Genomic DNA, 10,017 nt, shown 5'->3' on the forward strand with positions numbered 1-10,017 from the left:
CCACGTCACTGCGATTTGCGCTCCTTCGCGCGGTCGCGTGAGCCATGCGACCGCGTCACTTCTCGCTGGTTATCTCCTCAAACTCTTGTGTTCCTTCCATTTTTGCTAGTTTCCTTTCCAATCTCCAACTCATTCATGCCCTATAAAGCCTGAGACGCTTGACACAAAGATCACGGCATCGAATGGAATAATGGAGAATTAAAATTAAATAATTAAGGTCTCTAGGGAGCAATTTTCAAACATGTACTAAATTTAGGAAGGAAATCTAAATGCATGCTAAATTAATGAATAAGTGGGTAAGGATCATGACAAAACCACACAATTAAACACAATATAAACCATAAAATAGTGGTTTATCAAGCATCTAAATGGCTGGAATCTTCTCGAAAGAGAGTTTAACAAATTGGGAAGATGTGGTGAATAAATTCTTGGCGAGATTCTACCCTCCTCAAAGAATCAACAGGCTGAGAGCTGAGGTAGAAACCTTCAGACAACAAGATGGTGAAACTCTCTATGAGGCATGGGAGAGGTTTAAGGACTTAACAAGAAGGTGCCCACCACACATGTTCAACGAATGGGTTCAACTACACATTTTCTACGAAGGTCTTTCTTACGAATCAAAGAAGGTCGTAGACCATTCATCAGGGGGGTCTCTAAACAAGAAGAAAACCATTGAAGAAGCCATAGATGTCATTGAGACTGTGGCTGAGAATGACTACTTCTATGCTTCTGAAAGGAGCAACACTCGAGGAGTGATGGAGCTTAACCATATGAATGCACTGCTGGCTCAAAATAAGATGATCACCAAGCAGTTTGCCGATCTTACCAAGAAGATGGAAGAGAACCAAGTTGCAGTAATCACCACTTCATCACCAGCTCAAGAAGGAGTGAATACAGGAGAAGAAGGTGACTGGGAACAAGCCAAGTATGTTGGGAACTCACCCAGGCAGACCCATGATCCATACTCCAAAACTTATAATTCTGGTTGGAGAAACCACCCTAATTTTGGGTGGGGAAATCAACAAGACTAAGGCCAAGACCAGAGACACCACAACCACAATCCCAACAACAATGCAACCTACCAACACTCAACACAATGACCATACCAACACCCACCTAACCACCCTTCTCAACATCCATGTCAAAACCAACATGACCACTCTCAACCTCCTAACCTCAACCCACCATCACCAACTAAAGATAGACTCTCTAGAATTGAGACTCTACTTGATGGTATATGTAAGGAAGTCCAAGACAATAGAGTGTTCAAGGATGAAGTGTGAGCCAATATCAAAAACCAGGGAGACACCATCAAGAGGCTGGAGTCCCAAGTGGGATATCTATCTCAACAGTTTTCCAAGCCTACTGATAGTTTCCCAAGTGACACAAAGAAGAACCCAAAAGGAAAAATAAAGAAAGTAAGATGGGAAGAATGCAAGATGATCACTATAAGTGATGAGAGGAGTGTAGATGAAGTAAACACACAAACAGAACACTTTCAAGACAATCTAAAGGAAAATCATGAAGAGAGAAATCAAGCACCCAATCCCACACACAGGAAGGAGCTAAAAAAAGAGGAGACTCTGAACCCATATGCACCTTTTCCCCAAAGGCTCAAGGGTGGTGTAGCAAGGAGAGTGTATTCAAGGTTCCTCGACATGTTTGCATCTCTTCATGTAAACATACCGTTCATTAAGGCTCTGCAGCGGATGCCCTCATACATCAAGTACATAAAGGAGCTACTGACCAAAAAAAGTTCACTGAAGGGTGGACAAACAATAGTGATGAATAAGGAGTGTAGTGCTCTCATTCAAATAGAGCCACTTACAAAAAGGAAGGACCTAGGGAGTTTTCACATCCCCTGTGCTATAGGATAAACAATGATTGATAAGGGACTCTGTGACCTGGGAGCAAGCATCAACTTAATGCCTCTATCCCTCATGAAAAAGCTTCAAATCAATGAGCTAACACCCACGGACGTAATCATCAAATTGGCTGACAAAACTTAAAAACTGGCAATAAGAGTGGTTGAAAACGTGTTAGTAAAGGTTGGGAACTACTTCCTTTTCACAGACTTTGTTATCTTGGAGATGGAAGAGAATCACATCCATCCCATTATCCTGGGAAGACCATTCTTAGCCACAGCCAAGGCGCTTATAGATGTGGACCGAGGAGAGCTAATATTGAGGATACATGATGAAAAACTCACTTTCAATGTCTTCAAACCCTCACAAAAAGCAGATCATGAAAACAAAGAATCAAGGGAAGAGCACAATAAGGAACTGATGAAAGAGACAAGCACGAAAGCACAAACAATACACCTGAGAATCCCTCTGGGTGACAAGCAATGTGGTGAGAAGGAACAACAGCCAAGTGTAACCCAAGAGGAGCTAGACCCACCAGAGTCATATGAGACCAGCAACAAAATCTTCCTGGAAAAAGAAACCACATGAAGCAAGGAAACATCAAGGGAAACAAAGAAAAAGGCCCCAATGGGTTGGAAGAACAAGAAGATCCCTACAGAGGATTTTTCTCCAGGAGATGAAGTGATCTCTGCTTATTTTCCACCTATCCCACCCCATCTCCCCACCATCCCATCTCAGCTGCCTCAAGTGTACACTCTCAGCAAAATTCTTTCCTTGGAACATGTGGAGCTTCTTAATAAAGCCAATGGAGACAGATTCACTACAAGAGGGGAAGATTTGAAGCATTACCAACCACCCTAACAAAGGACAATCGTTAAGCTAATGACATTAAAGAAGCACTTCATGGGAGGCAACCTATGTTTTATATCCTTTCCTTTAAATATTTAATAGTAGTTAATAAAGCAAGTTCATGAATTCTAAATCAACTTTGACAAGCACTTAGAAGAATCTTTATATGTATCATGTAGTGAACAACAAGTTTGGTGTTCAGGGCATGATGATTGGATTTTTGACGGTTTAGAATTTCACTAATGAAATCTCGTTATAAAGTATAGTTTCTAAACCAAGCAATAATCCTTTCATACAAAAATTTGTTTGTCACAAGTACAAACCCCTAAAATCTATAAACCGAAGTATTTAAACCTCGGGTCGTCTCTCAAAGGTATTGTAATGAAGTGTCTTGTTATTGGTTGTGAGTCATATTTGGGGTTTTTTAAGATTTTAGACAAGAAATATAAATGGAAAAGAAAATAAACTAACAACTAACAAAGCTCTTGGCAAGATATGAGCATTAGAAGTCCTATCCTAGTTATCCTCCTCAATTGTGACAACAAATTATCCATTGCTCCCACTTAGTTAACCTCTAACCATGGAGGAAAGTCAAGTGGATGAATCAATTTGATTCCTCAAGTCCTAATTAACTCCTAAAGGAAAGACTAGCTTTAGAGGCATTCAAATCAATTAGCAATTTCTAATTATCAATCAACAAAGGAATTAGATAACTCAAGAGTCACTAATTACTCTACCTAGGCCAAGAGGAACAAAACCTACACTAAAATCCAACCAAGCATTTCATCAAACACTTGGAAGGTACAAAAGAAAAGCAAAGCAAATTGACAACAAGTATAGAATCTAACAACAATTATTGAAAGGAATTAACAACAACAATCAAAAGAAACACAATTATTATGAATTACCTTGAATTGAATGGAAAGAAAATGGAAGGAACAATAGTAGATCTACAACAAAGTATAGGAACAACATAAAGGAGATTACAACAAAAGAATAGAAGAAGAATGAATGTAACAACAAAGAATTGAGAAGTAGAAGTAGAAGAAAGAGTGAATGAAAACCTAGATCTAAGAACTAAACATAAGCCTAATCCTAATTCTAGAGAGAAGTGAGAGCTTCTCTCTCTATAAACTACTTCTAACTAATCCTAATGTGTAAAATTGGTCCAAAGTCTAGTATCCCCCTTTGCCCTTCAATCCTTGGCTTTAAATAGCAGTTTAGGCGCCAAAGTTGGTTGGGATTGGGCCCCACAACTCTTGAGAATTTGTTGGGTGTGAATTCACTTAAAAATCAAGTATCAGCATTGACGCGTACGCGCACAACACGCGTACGCGTCCATGGGCCATTTTGCAAGGTGCGCATAAGCGCCTGGTGCGCGCGCGCGTCCATGGGCGAATTCAATTCTTTGCTTTTCATGATCTTCTTCACTTTGTATGCTTTCCTCTCACTCCTTTGATTCTTCCCTAGCCTTTTCAATATGAAATCACTAACAAACACATCAAGGCATCTAGTAGAATCAAAGGGAGATTAAAATCATCAAGTTAAAGGCTTAAAAAGCATGTTTTCACAGCTAAGCACAAATAAGGAGACAATCACAAAATCATGCTAATTCATTGAATAAACGCGGGTAAAAGGTGTTAAAATCCCTTAAAATCAATACAAGATAAGCCCTACAAATGGGGTTTATCAGGGCACACTAAGATGGCACATACACAATTCATATCATGTCAGTCTTAGGGCCTTAATCAAATCTTTTTACACCACATGATCACAAACTAAGTTTGGTGTCACCAACGTTGCATGCATGAGCACATAGTTGGTCGGTTGGTTTGCATTCATGAATGGCACTTAGTTAGTCAAAAGCAAAAAAAAAAAGTAGTTAGCCTCCCATCCCTATTTTTCCACCACAATTCAAACTAATCTCTCTTTTCTTTTGACTTGCAAGGAAATTGAAGGGAATATTGGAGGGAACTGATGGGACAACCAAAGGAAGGGGGTTCGGCCACTCCACCAAAGGAACTACACACTTGTCTTCAAGGGGAGTACCTTGGGAAGTGTTGCCATGCAACATTGGGAGCAGGATAGCCTTGGAGATCGAACCAATTAATTTATAAAAATGGTGATCCTTGTGCCCATCTAATGCCAAACCCTAACCGTCCACTATTAAGCCGTACCATCAATCCACACCCTTCAATCACCCGTCATCCACCTATATAAATGACCCCCACTGTATACCTTTCCATATTCAAATATCCTTCCATTTCATCTTTCTTCTTTCTTTCGAAGCACAAACCCAACACTTCTGCCCTAAACACGTTAACACAATCTTCTAAGCTACACCCTATCTTAACCGGCCAATCTACATCATCAATCCATACATCTCAACACCTTCACATACCTACTCCTAATCATGGCATCATCAAGCTCCAAGAGGCGAAAAGGAAAGGAACCGGTGGAGAGCACTCCTTTTGATAAAGGGAGATTCAATACCTCCTTCTATGAGCTCCAATTTGAACGGATAAAACACAAGAAAATACTGCCAGAATTGACATTCCAGTTCAACGATGATGAGCGCCCACAAATTAGAGATAATATTGGACAGAGGGGTTGGCAAGAACTCACGAACCCAGAAACAAAGATAAATGAAAATCTCATCAAGGAGTTCTATGCCAATGTAGCCAGAGAAGACACTACCAGGGCTCCCACCTTCAAAAGCTACGTGAGAGGAACAGAGGTGGACTTTAGTCCCAATGCTATAATGAGGACTCTTCATCTGAGATTGCCACATTTTGATGAGCTTAGTTATCAAGCAAGAATAAGTAATGGCCTCGACAATGATGAACTTGAAAAAATTGTGAATGATATGTGTGTTATAGGATCTGATTAGGAAAGGTATTCAGATAAGAGACCACTGATAAACCCCGTTTTTAGGGTTTATCTTGTATTTATTTTTAGGAATTTTATGACCTTTTACCCACATTTATTCAATGAAATAGCATGGTTTCATGATTGTCTCCCAATTTGTGCTTAAGTGTGAAAACATGCTTTCTAGACCTTAAATTAGTTAATTTTAGTTCACCTTTGATTCCACTAGATGCCTTGATGTATTTGTTAGTGATTTCAGATTGAAAAGGCTAGGAATGGATCAAAGGAGTGAAGAGGAAAGCATGCAAAGTGGAGAAATCATGAAAAGCCAAAGAGTTGAACTCGCCCATGGACGCGCGCGCGCACCTTGCGAAATGGCCCATGAACGCGTACACGTGCTGTGCACGTACGTGTCAATGCAGATACTTTATTTTTAAGTTAATTCACGCCCAACAAATTCTCAGGAGTTGTGGGGCCCAATCCCAACCAACTTTGGCACCAAAGATGCTATTTAAAGCCAAGGATTGAAGAGCAAAGGGACTTTTGATCATTCACACTCATTATGATTAGTTTAGAGTTAGTTTTAGAGAGAGAAGCTCTCACTTCTCTCTAGAATTAGGATTAGATTAGGTTTAGTTCTTAGATCTAGGTTTTAATCTTTGCTCTCATCTACTTCTACTTTTCAATTCCTTGTTGTTACATTCATTCTTCTTCTATTCTTTTGTTGTAATTTTCTTTATGTTGCTTCTATGTTTTGTTTTAGATCTACTCTTGTTCCTTCTATTTTATTTCAATTCAATTCAAGGTAATTCGAAATAATTGTGTTTCTTTTGATTGTTGTTATAAATTCCTTGCAATAATTGTGGTTAGATTTTATTCTTGTTGTCAATTTACTATGCTTTCCTTTTACGCCTTCCAAGTGTTTGATGAAATGCTTGGTTGGATTTTAGAATAGAATTTTATGCTCTTGTCTTGGAAAGGTAACTTAGGAACTCTTGAGTTACTAATGTCCAAGTAATTAATGATTGGGAGCCATTGACTCTAGTTCTCACTAATTGAATTAGTGGAGAGTTAGGACCTATAGACTTGTATTGATATATCTCATTTAACTTTACTTTACTACTAATTAGAGGATGATTTAATGAGATTAATCCTTGCCAATTCTCATATTGTGGTTAGTGATAGGGATAGAGATCCTTGACCACCAAATCTTGCCAAGACCTTTTTAGCTATTAGTTTACTTCTTTGCCATTTATCTTTCATGCCTCTTATAAAAAAAACCCCGAAAATAACTCATAACCAACAACAAGACACTTTATTGTAATTCCTAGGGAGGACGACCCGAGTTTCAATATGATGGTGTTTTTGTGGAAAACGAATTTCCAACACAAAACTCACCGGCAAGTGTATCGGGTCGCATCAAGTAGTAATAACTCACAAGAGTGAGGTCGATCCCATAGGGATTGATGGATTAAGCAACTTTAGTGGGTGATTAGTTTAGTCAAGCTAACATTGAGTGAATTGTGTGAAGTTGATTAATAGAAAGTAAATGACAAGAAAAATTAAAGTGCAGACAGTAAAATGGACAGAATCTTAAAGAGCAAGCAATGTAAATTGCAGAAACTTAAATAACAAGAAATATAAATTGCATCAAATGTAAAGGGAATTGGGTGCAGAGAATTTAAATGGAAGCAGAAGATCAAAGCTTAGAACCATATCAGGGAAATTAAAATTGCATGAAAAGTAAATTCAGATCACAGTGGCTCAAATGTAAAGTGCAGAGGAACAAAAGTGCAGGAAAGTAAATTGGGAACAATGAGAACAGAAAACAATCAATCCGAGAACCAGAATATGAAATCAAATGCAGCAGTAAATAGAAATGCTTGAAAAAGCAACACAAAATGTAATTCCACTCAATTTTGAAGTTTAAAGAGACAAATGAAGATCATCAGGGAATCAATGAGACTAGAGAACAAGTTGAGATCTCAAGCCCTTCCTTGATCAAATCAGAGAACAATTTGCAGAAGAAAAAGAAGATGAAAGTAATAAATGAAAACTCAAATTCAATTCTCAATTTTTTGAAATTATGTAGAAGAAGAATAAGAAATTTTAGATCAAGTGAAACAGAATTCCTCCAATTCTTGATCCAAAATTTAAAACGGAAAAGAAAACTAAAGAGAGAGATCTCTATCCTACTCCTAATGCTCCCTAGTGGAGCCAGCCTCCTTATGAAAATGAAACAGATGCCTTTTTATAGGCTGAAAAATAAAAATCAAATTCTAAACAAATTACAATTAAAATAAATTCCTAAGCTAATTGATCCTTGTGCCTTTGAATGATGATAATGGGCTTAGCTTGCTTTGGGTTTCAGGATCTAGATGGCCTTGGTTCAATTGGTGAGGAATTGAATTTAAATGGATTTTTGGTTGAATTTTGGCCCATGGGTGACACTCCAGGGCAACGCTCGGCTCATGGGGAGAGCGCAGCATTGGTGCTTGTTTCCTTGGCCCTTTGGGTGCACGACAAGCTTGGTCGGACAAGGGGGGAAAATAGCGCTCAGCTCTTGGCAAGAGCACAGCATCCTCTTTGTCTTTTGTGGGCTTCCAAGTTCGAACCATTGGGAATGCACTTTCTGGCCATTTTCCTTGCATTTCTTTTGGGAGAGAGCACAACAATGGTCTCCAAGAGAGCGCTACTTCCTTGGTTTCCTTGTGTCTCCCTCTTCGAGCCTGGGTGAAGCCACTTTGATTCATTTTTGCTTGTTTTTGGTCCTTAAAGATTCCTTTCACTCGTGCCTCAATTTCATGCCAAATATAGATTGCCGTATATCGTTGGAAAGCTCTGAATGTCAGCTTTCCAACACAACTAAAAGCATATCAATCGGACATCTATAGCTCAAGTTATGGTCCTTTAAAGAAGGCATGGTCATGCTGTGAGCGCCCAAGCTTAACTTAGCGAAAATTTTGCTTCCACGCTCATTTTTGCATCACGATAATGCTCTGCTCTTGGCAAGAGCGCAGCACTCCCCCTTGTTTCCTTGATTTGGTCATGGGCTATGCTTTTAAAAGCGTGGCCTAAGGCTCCAAAGCGTGCTCCAAATTCAAAATGTGCCCCAAAGCTCTTTTTTTCTCCTTTTTAACTTATTTTGTGCTTCTTTGCTTCTTTTTCTTCTTATTTCCTACATGATTTATAAAATTAAAAGATCAAAGAAATATACCAATTAAGTACAAAAGCATTCAATATTTAAGCACAAATCATCAATTTCTTGTATGAAAAAGCATAGAAAAACATGACATGATGACATGTCATCACAACACCAAACTTAAACCTTGCTTGTCCCCAAGCAAGAAAAGAATCATGCAATAAAGATTGACAATCCAAGGTGAGAAGAATAGCAAGTTAATATTCATGGTAGGCTAGTTTTCTATGCATGCTACAATCACAAAAGAAATGTAAATGATTGATGCTTCTATCTAGCTCATTTTATGAAATATTTTCCTTATATTTCTTCCTTGGAACAAGCTTTTGATTTTCTTATTAGCTTCTCCTTTTGGGTGCTTTGCCCCATGAGTTAATAACAAAGCTACGATTCTAAATGCTTTGTTTTCAAGTATTACCACTTGATACATAAGCACCACAAGCATTTGAATTAGAGGACTTCATTAAGCTCATTTTTTTTCTTTCTTTTGACTCTCTAATCATTGATGCTCAGAACCTTGAGCTTTGAGGGAGTACTTTTGCACTTGAGCCTAGCCTTGACTTCTAAGTGTTTTGTTTTCAAGAATTTGGCTTGATACATAAACACCACAAGTACTTAACAAATAAATTGCCATTGGTACTCAGAGCCTTCAGCTTTCCCATTATTTCCCTTTTTCTTTTCTTGCCCTTTTTTTTGCATTTACTTTTTCAAGGTTTTCATGATTTCAAAAGATTTCACAAAATGTCCTAGATGAAAACTTCAATTAAATAAAATCTAATGCAATTGAGCAACAATTAATCATAGTAGCTTTCCAATACTTGTATGCACATGCTAAGTTCTTTTTTAATTCCTTGTTTGTTTTTGATCATGATGATTTACTGCTTTTGAACTCACAGAATTCAAGTTGGTAGTCATAATGTCACAGCATCATGTTACAATCTAAATTTAGGCTATGCTTATTCATACGCACATGTAAACAGAGAAGATAAAAAGACAATCATGCAATTTAAAGTGCTAGAAACAAATGAGAGGAAAAGAAACTTTACAACCTTGTAATTCATCTTCTCTACTGTTATCCTTTTCCTTCCATTTTCCTCCTTCCCATACCAACTCAGAATGCTTGCTCCTTCTCAATCAATAATTAGAACAATGGCTATGGGGCTAAGATGGATCATGAATGTCTTACACAATAAAATGTTAGCAGTACATGTGTTTTGAGCAAGCAAAATTAAGGAT

General features: G+C 38.1%; 1 non-coding gene across 1 annotated transcript; it reads right to left on the bottom strand.

The window, feature by feature from the left end:
• Positions 1–461: 461 nt before the first annotated feature.
• Positions 462–568, bottom strand: LOC112713643 (small nucleolar RNA R71). The gene has a single exon (XR_003158614.1). It is a non-coding gene; the product is annotated as a small nucleolar RNA R71 (small nucleolar RNA).
• Positions 569–10,017: the final 9,449 nt, after the last annotated feature.

Source organism: Arachis hypogaea, chromosome 9, assembly GCF_003086295.3.
Source record: "Arachis hypogaea cultivar Tifrunner chromosome 9, arahy.Tifrunner.gnm2.J5K5, whole genome shotgun sequence".
NCBI lineage: Eukaryota > Viridiplantae > Streptophyta > Magnoliopsida > Fabales > Fabaceae > Arachis > Arachis hypogaea.